Source organism: Eriocheir sinensis, chromosome 16 (assembly GCF_024679095.1).
Source record: "Eriocheir sinensis breed Jianghai 21 chromosome 16, ASM2467909v1, whole genome shotgun sequence".
Classification (NCBI taxonomy): Eukaryota; Metazoa; Arthropoda; class Malacostraca; order Decapoda; family Varunidae; genus Eriocheir; species Eriocheir sinensis.
In genome coordinates, this window is record NC_066524.1 from 12,210,857 (window position 1) to 12,220,673 (window position 9,817).

Sequence of the window (9,817 nt, forward strand, 5' to 3'; positions counted from 1 at the left end):
CATTTCTTTCCCTCTCCCCTCTCCACTACCCTCCCTTCAACACACACACACACACACACACACACACACGTGATGGAGGTAATGTGCGCGTGTAGGTCAATATTGGAAAATCAGTAAATATTAATAGAGCGAGAAATACTTGAAATATACCGTCTTAATCTCTCTCTCTCTCTCTCTCTCTCTCTCTCTCTCTCTCTCTCTCTCTCTCTCTCTCTCTCTCTCTCTCTCTCTCGTACATCAAGGTAAAGAAGACAGGTAGTTTATTTTCGCTCCTCTCCTCCTCCCTTTCTTTTTCTCTCCCTCCTTCCATTCCTTCCTTTCTTTCATTTCCCTACTTTGTCTTTCCTTTCTTCTCTATTTCTCTCTCTCTCCCCCCTTTCCACCATTCCTTCCTTCTTTTCAACGTACATTTTTTTTCTCCTAACTTTCATTTTTCGTAGTTTCCTTCCATTCCTTCCTTCCTCTTTCCCTCTTTACTTAATCTTTTCCTTCCTGTTCTTCTTCGTTTTTTTCATTACCTTCCATTCACTACTTTTTTCTTCTTCATATTCTCCTTCCCTCCTCTTCTATACTTCCTTTTATTTTCTTCCTCCTTTCCTTTCTTCTTCTATCTTTCTCTCTTCCTTCCTTTCTTTCCTTTCCTTCTTATTGAGCTCTCTTCCTCCCTTCCTTCCCCATTTCCTTCATTCCTTCTCTTTTATCTTCCCTCTTTCTCTACCACCCTTTATATACTTCCTCCATTATCTCTCCCTCTCTTTCTTTCCTCTCCTTCTTATACAACTTCCTCCCTTCCTCCTTTCCTCCATTCCTTTTCTTTTATCTTTTGCTATCCTTTAGTTTCTCCCTCCATTCTTTTTTTCCATCTCTCCCTCTCTCTTTATCTCCTTTCAATCCTATTCAACTCCCTTCCTTCCTTCCTTCACCATTTCCCTTATTCCTTCTCTTTTATCTCAGCTATTTATATCCCCCTTCCTCTTCCTTTCCCTCCTTTTCCTTACTTTTAAAACTCTCTCTCTCTCTCTCTCTCTCTCTCTCTCTCTCTCTCTCTCCTCTCCATTCGTCTTCTCTGCTTGGGTTCCCAGCGAGTCTGAAGCAGTAAAATTCGGAGCTCCATTTAAATCGAAGCCTCGTTGGCGCAGAATGGCGGAGGGCGTGTGTTAATGAGAGAGAGAGAGAGAGAGAGAGAGAGAGAGAGAGAGAGAGAGAGAGATTATAAGTCGTGATTATAAGTAGTAAAAGAGATAGATGGACATAAATAGATAGATAGACAGATAAATAAATATATAGATAGACAGATAGATAGATACAGATAGATAGATAGATAGAGCCTTGATAGACAAAGCAGGAAGAGTTGAATATGAAGTAAAAGAGATACAGGCAGGCAGACAGACATAAAGACAGACAGATAGATAGATAGATAGATAGATAGATAGACAGACAGATAGACAGAGAACCTTGATAAAAAGCAGAAAGAGTTGAATATGAAGTAAAATAGACAGAAAAATAGATACATAGATAGATAGAGAGGAACAAATAGAAAGATAGACAGAGAAAATACAGTACAAAAGAAGCAGAAGTGAAAAGTAATGAAGTAAAAGAATAAAATCAAGTAAAATGAAATTAAATAAGAGAGAAGTGAAGCCAGCAAGCGAGCAAGAGAGAGAGAGGGCGGGTGAGAGAGGGGGAGAGAGCAGGAGAGGGAGACCTTTCAACACTTCCCCACCGCCTAGCCAATAACTCCTGCACCGCCAAAATCCCTCCCGCCCTTCCCTCCGGAGCGCTAACGTATGTGACACTAACAAGGCGGCTCCAGTGAGGGGATAAAAATATCTCCTGGCAGCGGTGGGATTCGAACCCACGCCTCCGAAGAGACTGGTGCCTTAAACCAGCGCCTTAGACCGCTCGGCCACGCTACCCTGATGCCCCGAGTGCCTGACATTGATGGCAAATCGGGTGTTGTTTGTTTGTTGTTTCTTCGAGCTGAGTTTGAGTTGCTTGGATGAATGGATGAAATAGATTAATTAGTTCGTATTTATTTCTTTAGTCTGCTTGTGAATGGCTGAAAATATATATGGATGATTACTGAATTGTTTGATGTAATGAAAACGGATGAAAAATTATTAATTGGCCTATACCTACTGTTTTTGTTTTATGTTTGTGAATGGATGAAAAATATATGCTAATGTTTGTTTACTTAATTAGTGTAATGGAAAAATGGATGAAAAGATTAATTACTGTTTGTTTTACTTGATTTTGTGATGCATTGAAGTATAAAAAAAGATAAATTAGGTTTTTTTTATTGCTTCTGTGATGAATGACGGGATGAAAAAACGATTAATTACTCTGTTTATTTCATTTGAAGGTTTGAATACGTTTTAGAATGTCAATTAATACGAATAATGGAAGAAAATGAGGTGAATGATGCTTCTACACACACACACACACACACACACACACATAACCTTTCTCAACACCTGTAGGATATTATTACCTGCTTTCCCCTTCACCACCACCACCACGCACCACCTTCATCACCACCACCACCACCACCACCACCTTCATCACCACCACCACCACTACCTCCACCACCAGTCTACGTAGGTTATTGTTTTAAGTTCTCACCTCATTTTCTTTTTCCCTCACCCTCATTTTTTTTAAGAGCTCGTGAAGGCAGTGAGAAGGAAAGGGCAAGGAGGAGGAGGAGGAGGAGGAGGAGGAGGAGAGAAAAGAAGGTAACCATTTCTAGGATAATTTGCATAATGTTATGAGCTTAGTAACTCCCAGATGTTACTTTTCTATTATTTTAACCGTTTGAGAGAGAGAGAGAGAGAGAGAGAGAGAGAGAGAGAGAGAGAGAGAGAGAGAGAGAGTGACGGCGGCTCCATTTATTGTGTTGGCATTGGGGAGTTAATTTGTCCGTCTGTTTGTCTGTTTGTTTGTGTGTTTATTTATCTGTCTATCTGTCTGTCTGTCTGGCACTCTATGTATTATTGGCACAAATAGTAGAAGTAGTAGTAGTAGTAGTAGTAGTAGTAGTAGTAGAAGGGGCAAAAGATGAAGAGGTATAATAGTAGTAGTAGTAGAAGTAGTGATAGAGGAGGAAATAAAAGTAGTAGTAGTAGTAGTAGTAGTAGTAGTAGTAGTAGTAGTAGTAGTAGTAGTAGTAGTAGTAGTAGTAGTAGTAGTGATAGAGGAGGAAATAAAAGTAGTAGTAGTAGTGATAGAGGAGGAAATAAAAGTAGCAGTAGCAGTAGTAGTAGTAGTAGTAGTAGTAGTGATAGAAGCTGAAGTAAGAGAAATAGTAGTAAAAAAGCATGAGCAGCAATGTGTAACCCCCCCCCTCTCTCTCTCTCTCTCTCTCTCTCTCTCTCGCTATGTTTTCGTTTTCGCATCTTCAGCGCGAGAAAAGAAAAGAAACTCTGAAATATTTACTTCCGCCGTTTAACCCAAAGGTCTTTGTATTTACATAATCCTGAAAGCAGGAAAGAAAACGGAAAGTGGGGCAAGGACGCGGAAATTAAGGGGGCACGAAGGAAAAGAATAAATTGCAGTAGTAGTAGTAGTAGTAGTAGTAGTAGTAGTAGTAGTAGTAGTAATGTAATGGGTTGAGGTGGAAGAGGATAAGGAGAAGGAAGAGGAGAAGGAGATGAAGGAGGAAGAAAAGAAGGAAGACAGAATGAAGGAAAGATGGTACAAAGAACAACAGTATGAATAATAATAATAACAATGAAAATAAAAACAACAATAATAATAAACATCAGAGCTACTCCTCCTCTTCGTCTTTCCCCCTCCTTTCCCCCTTCCTCCTCCTTCTCCTCCTCCTCCTTCTCCTGGTCCCAAGTTAGTTAATTAAGCAGGTTGCCCAAAGTTTTAATTCTGCGTCCCAAAAAACTCAACTCAAGGTTCGAGGAGAGACAAAAGAAACAGCGGGACACAAAAATAATAACGAAGAATGCAAACACACAGACGAAACCTGATGAATAAATTAAGGCGGGAATAAACAGCTTCAATTTCGTTTGCTCTTTTTTTTTTCGTCGTTCGCTTCTTCTAAAACTGATCGAATATTTTTGTTTTGTTTCGTTTGAATATTTTTCGTTTTAAAGTTGTATGCGAAAAAAGTCGCAACAAAAATGAAAAAGAAAAATAAGATTGATTGGTTGACTTTCACTACCAAACCCAGAGAGAGAGAGAGAGAGAGAGAGAGAGAGAGAGAGAGAGAGAGCAATCACTGTCAATTCATATACCCCGGCCGTGGAAAGTCTGCTGAGGAAGGTGCCCCGTGGAGGCGCTGTTCCCCCTACGTTCCCTCCTTTTACGAAACGGTCCCTCTGCAGGCATTGGCGCGAGAGGATTTATCTGATAACAACACCAAAGGAAATCAAGAAGAAAAAGAAAGTTACAACGAAACCATTAAACATCTGAAGCACCAAGTGGATGAAGCAAAAAATGAGAGCATAAAAGAGGAAGCAAAGGGTGACAGTGGAAAGCAATGAACTAGAAGGAATTTTTTGTCGTCATACGAGCGAAAACTCCTTGAACAGACAGTCGTGGGCGATGGGCGAGGACGAAAGTGAAGAGGTTGTTCGTTCTGTAATGAATGAGATCGTCGCCGCTCCAGCAGTAAAAGAAAAACTAGTGGAAAAAGTAGCCCCCACCGTAAAGGAAGTTGTGACAAAGAAATACAACATAACAGGGGACAAAATTAATAAAAAACAGCTGGGGAAGTTCCAACCTCTGTTAAGGAAAAGGTTGTCACTGGTCCCATCAAACCGACAGATAACTAACACCAAAATGTCTTCTTCAAAAATCAGATATTAGGATCCGAAAACCTAATTCTCTAAGGAAGTGGGTCCAAGTTTTCTTGTCTTTTCTTATTACGCGTCTATCTATCTATTTCTTCTTTTAATTTCTTTAGTTCTATCCTTGATTTATTCCTTCATCTTTCATTGCCTTTCTCTTCAAACTCCTCTAGTTCCTTACAGCTCTCAGTACATATTTATCTTCATAAGTCTATCTATCTCTTATTCCATATCTAATTTTATTTTTTCTCTCACATTTTTCTGTCTCCTTACGTATCTTTTCCTGGACGGAGAGTCGTGCTGCCAGGCTGACTGGCGACCCTGAGTGATAGTGAATCCACGAAGGACTAGAACCCTTCTGGGAAATATAAGAAGAAGAACGTCAGAGGTCTCGCTGAGGATGTCAAGGGTTGTCTAAATGCAAACGACCTTAGGCCTGCCTTTCGAGCTCTGAAGAAGCTTCCCTCCAAATATACATCTCAACCCTTATCACTCACTGCCACTTCTCAACTCCTCCTCCTCCATCTCAGCCTCTCCAAGCCCACTTCAAAATTCATATTTCAAAATAGATTAATAAATAAATATATAAAAATATCAGAATTACACCTCTCAACAACAACAACAACAACAGTGGTGGGCGAGTGTTCAGCGTGCGGACGTGGTGAGCCCGTGGGCCTAGGTTCGAGTCCCACTGAAACACGCTGATTTTTCAACCATCGGCGAGTGGTACAAAATTACCCACACGCTGCCCAGATCTTCAATCAACCCTAACTTCAGCGACTTTGGCCAAGAGGAGCACCGGGGGGCAGCATGGGCCAAGCAAGTCATATACCACGGCAGCCACTATAAATAAAATTTGTCTACGCCATTAACTGGCTGAGGTCGTCGAAGAGACCCCAGAAGAAATCCTACCGGAGCGATAGGCAGTACCCCCCCCCCCCCCAAAAAAAAAAAAATAAACTAGAGAAAAAGAATGATAAGAAGTGGACGAAATAACTGTGCAAGAATGAGGAGGGAAAGTGAGAAAGAAAGAAAAAACAAAGAAAACGAGGATAAGAACAATGAAAAGACACCAAGCCAGACCCGTTTTCAAGAATCTGTAACTCGTTTTCTTTGACCAGTGGCGCCGAGCAAAAGGGGGGACACCAGGAATGTTTCAATTGCCTGACACGCTAAACTATTTGGCATTGTTTTGTGGACTGTGTGTGTGTGTGTGTGTGTGTGTGTGTGTGTGTGTGTGTGTGTTCAAGGAAAGAGAAGTATATTTTTTTTTCTCTACGAGGCTGTACAAAATAATAAAACTACATCCACACATTACTTACTGTTATTGGTTCTTTCCATTCCATGTGAAAAAAAATACTGCTGCTACTACTGCTACTACTACTACTGCTACTACTACTACTACTACTACTACTGCTACAACTACTTACCAATTTTACCTTGCCGATCGTAAAAACTATCATGGAATAATAATAATAAAAAAATAATAGTAGTAATAATAATAATAAGGTATGACAGGAAACATTTTTTTTTATATTCTCTTTATTTTTATTGTTCTTCCAGCAATACAGAAACCGGATTTTATTTTGGCGGTTAAAAATATCAACCGACGATCTAAAATTATCAAGACAGGTGAATAAAGTAAAACAAAACAAAATATAACAAAGAAAAACACTACTGGCTTACCACACAGTATTCCTTCCTCATAAGTCTTCGTGTCGGAGGCTCACAACACCGTCCTCCTAATCCATCGTGAGGAAGTCTTATTCGTATTACACCGTCAGTCTTGATACAGATCTTACCACACCTTCAAAAACATGCGCTCTGACTTCACATCTCTTTGAAGTTGATCATTTGTTTTTCATTGTGCTTAATCAGTAAAGACAAGCATTCAGTTTGTTGCACTTCACCTTATATTTTCTTTCTTTCGTTCATTACATCCTCTCACAGTCGGTCTTGAAACAGAGGCAACGTTGCAACATCTAAAAATCCATGCGGTCTGACTTTTTTTTTCTACTTTGCGTGTACTCAATTCACTTCACTTCACTTCATTTTATTTCCTTCGTCATCATATAATACTTACTCTTCGAACGGTGGGACAGACGAGGGGAAGGCAGCAAATCGGAGAACAATATATCCAGGGGTAGGTAGAGGGATGTAGTGGCCGGGAGGAAAGGAATAAATATGGCAGACAGATGCGACAAAGGGCTGGGAGAAAGAAAGAGTAAGGTTAGTTAATGTGTCCTATATCAGAGCCCTTCAAATGTCCTTTCGTAACGAGACCAAGATGGAGGGTGGTATTGGACGAGGGAAAAGGAAAGTAACAGGTGGGACAAAGGGCTGAAAAAGAGTGAGGTCAATTAATGTGTTCTATGATCATAAGCAGACGTAAATGTGTGGGATCTCTTCAAACGTTCTTCCATTGACAATAGCGTAGCGGGGGCAAGGCAGAAGGATGTGGTGGACGTAGAGAAAGTGATGTTACAGGTGGGACAAAGGGCTTAGGGATGATTTAAGGTTAATATGTGTCAAATCTTTTCATAAATTATCACCTAGCACTAACACCACCATAGCGAGCGAGGTAGAAGGATGTGGTGGACGAAGAAAAAGGGATGTGACAAAGAGGTCGGACGAAGGGCTAGGACTGTCATGAGGTGGGAAGGAGTAACGTTCGTGTGACCTATAGTGTCAGATCTCTTCAAATGTCCTTCCTCTGACAACACCGTAGCGAGGGGAAGATTGAGGGATGGGCAGGTTGGACGAAGGTGTTGTGTGTCGGACGGAGAAAATGTGATGTGATAGGCAGGTTGGACGAAGGGGTTGTGTGTCGGACGGAGAAAATGTGATGTGATAGGCAGGTTGGACGAAGGTGTGTGTCGGACGGAGAAAATGTGATGTGACAGACAGGTTGGACGAAGGTGTGTGTCGGACGGAGAAAATGTGATGTGATAGACAGGTTGCACGAAGGGGTTGGGAGTGTCATGAGGTGGGCGGGGGTTAAGCGTGTGTGGGTGTGCTCCAATGTCTTTCCTCTGTTCATCCAAATCCCATCAGCAGGAAAAGAGATCCTCAAGTCCAGACATCTCTCAGAATGTCCCAACTTCCCTTATTCTGATACTTTATAAGGGGTCCAACTCCAACTGTATCCACCCTTTAAAACTTTGATTCTACGTTTATGCATCTCCTCCCTTGGAAAAAAAAAAAACATGAAAAGGCATAATTTCATATCGATATGGTTTCCTTCCTTCGTTTGTTGTAATCCTGAAAACATGTCGAATTATATCTCTTCAATTCCATCTGTCATTTCATATCTTACGTTTTCCTTCCTTCGTTTGTTGTAATCCTGAAAACATGTCGAATTATATATCTTCAATTTCATCCTTCATTTCATATCTTACGTTTTCCTTCCCTCGTATATTCTAACCATATAAAGCTTATCGAATTATATCTCTTCACTTCCATCCTACATTTCATATCTTACGTTTTCCTTCCGTCGTATATTCTAACCCTACAAAGCGTATCCAATTATATCTCTTTAACTTGCCATCCTTCATTATTGTCATCTCACTAAGCGTATGATAAACAGCCTATTGATTCCGCCTCCATCGCCTCTATAATGGGATGCGCTGAAGAGTCGAGGTGGGAAGGAGGGAAAGAGCGAGGAAATTGAAAGGAAGGAAGAAAGGAACAGAGGGAGCGACGGAAAAAAAGAATAAACGACAGATAAGAAGAGGGAAAAAAGAACACGAGTGAAGGAAGGAAGGAAAAAACGAGTAGATAACCACTAGAGGAAAGGAAAGAAGGAAGAGACGAGAAAGGTGGAAAGGAGGGAAAGCGCGAGGAGATTGAAAGGAAGGAAGGAAGGAACAGAGGGAGGACGGAAGGAAAGAATAAACGATACATAACCATGAGGGAAGGAAGGAGGGAGGAAGAAAGCAAAAAGGAAAAAAGAACATGAGCGAAGGAAAGAAGGAAGAAACAAACAGATAACAACTAGAAGAGAGGAAAGAAGGAATAAAGACAACGAAAGGAAGGAACAGAAGGAAGTAGAGAGAGTGAAGGAAGTAAATATTAAACGAAGGAGAAATAAAAGGGAGGGAAGGAGGTAAGGAACAGAGACGAAGGAAAAAAAGACATTTAAGAAGAAACCAAAAACGAAGGAAGGAAAAGAACAAACAAACGAAAGAGGAGGGGAACAGAGAAGGAAAAAAAGAGTAAAAGAAACCAGACTAAGCGAAAAAAAAAGGAAACAAACGAAAGACGAAACAACAGTGACGGAAGGAGAGATGGAACAGAGACGATGAGAGGAAGAAGAAAGGAATACAAAAAAGGAGATTGATCAAAGGAAGGGAACATGAAACGAGAGATAAACGATAAACAATAAAGGAAGGAAACACGAAAGAAAGAATAAAATAAAGCAGAAAAACGTTGGAAATATCGAGAGAGAGAGAGAGAGGGGGGGGGGAGACGCACGAGCTAGAGAGTGAAGAGAATGAGGCTGTTGAAGAGGTTGATAAATGACCATAAGAGCCTACGTAAGCCATCTCATTCTGCCTGATTAAGGAATACCAAGGAGTCTCATTACTCACCCACGAGGAGGAGGAGGAGGAGGAGGAGGAGGAGGGGGAAATATATCTCCCTTTCCTGAAGACAGACAGAGAACGTGGGATATGTCAACGCAATGGGTGACTACGCTATTCCGGGATGCTTTATGACGGAACCTTTTTTTTTTTATTTATTTATTCTTTATTTACTTCGTCTACAGCAGAGGGATAGCTATGATGGGTGGGTGGGTTGGGGGGACTTTAAGGGAGTTCAGCCCCCCCCTCTCCCCCTCCTTCAACCCCCAATAGAAGCAACGTGTGCCCCCCCTCCCCCTCTCCCTTCTGGTCCTTACATGTGAAATTCTACGGAAAAATATTGTACTGGTTAACTTATCGGAAAGATGTAGTAATGGTTTCCCTTCCCTCCTAGATGACTTTTCTTAATTGCTACTCTCTCTCTCTCTCTCTCTCTCT

General features: G+C 41.0%; 1 protein-coding gene and 1 non-coding gene across 2 annotated transcripts in view; both read right to left on the reverse strand.

The window, feature by feature from the left end:
* Window positions 1–1,834: 1,834 nt before the first annotated feature.
* Trnal-aag (transfer RNA leucine (anticodon AAG)) lies at window positions 1,835–1,916 on the reverse strand. The gene has a single exon. It is a non-coding gene; the product is annotated as a tRNA-Leu (tRNA).
* A 4,425-nt stretch (window positions 1,917–6,341) lies between these two features.
* LOC126999300 (nascent polypeptide-associated complex subunit alpha, muscle-specific form-like) overlaps window positions 6,342–9,817 on the reverse strand; it is a 48,865-nt gene continuing 45,389 nt past the window's right edge. The window contains exon 4 of the transcript XR_007753227.1: window positions 6,342–7,007. The gene's annotated coding sequence lies outside the window, so the exon portion shown is untranslated. The remainder of the gene's footprint in view (window positions 7,008–9,817) is intronic.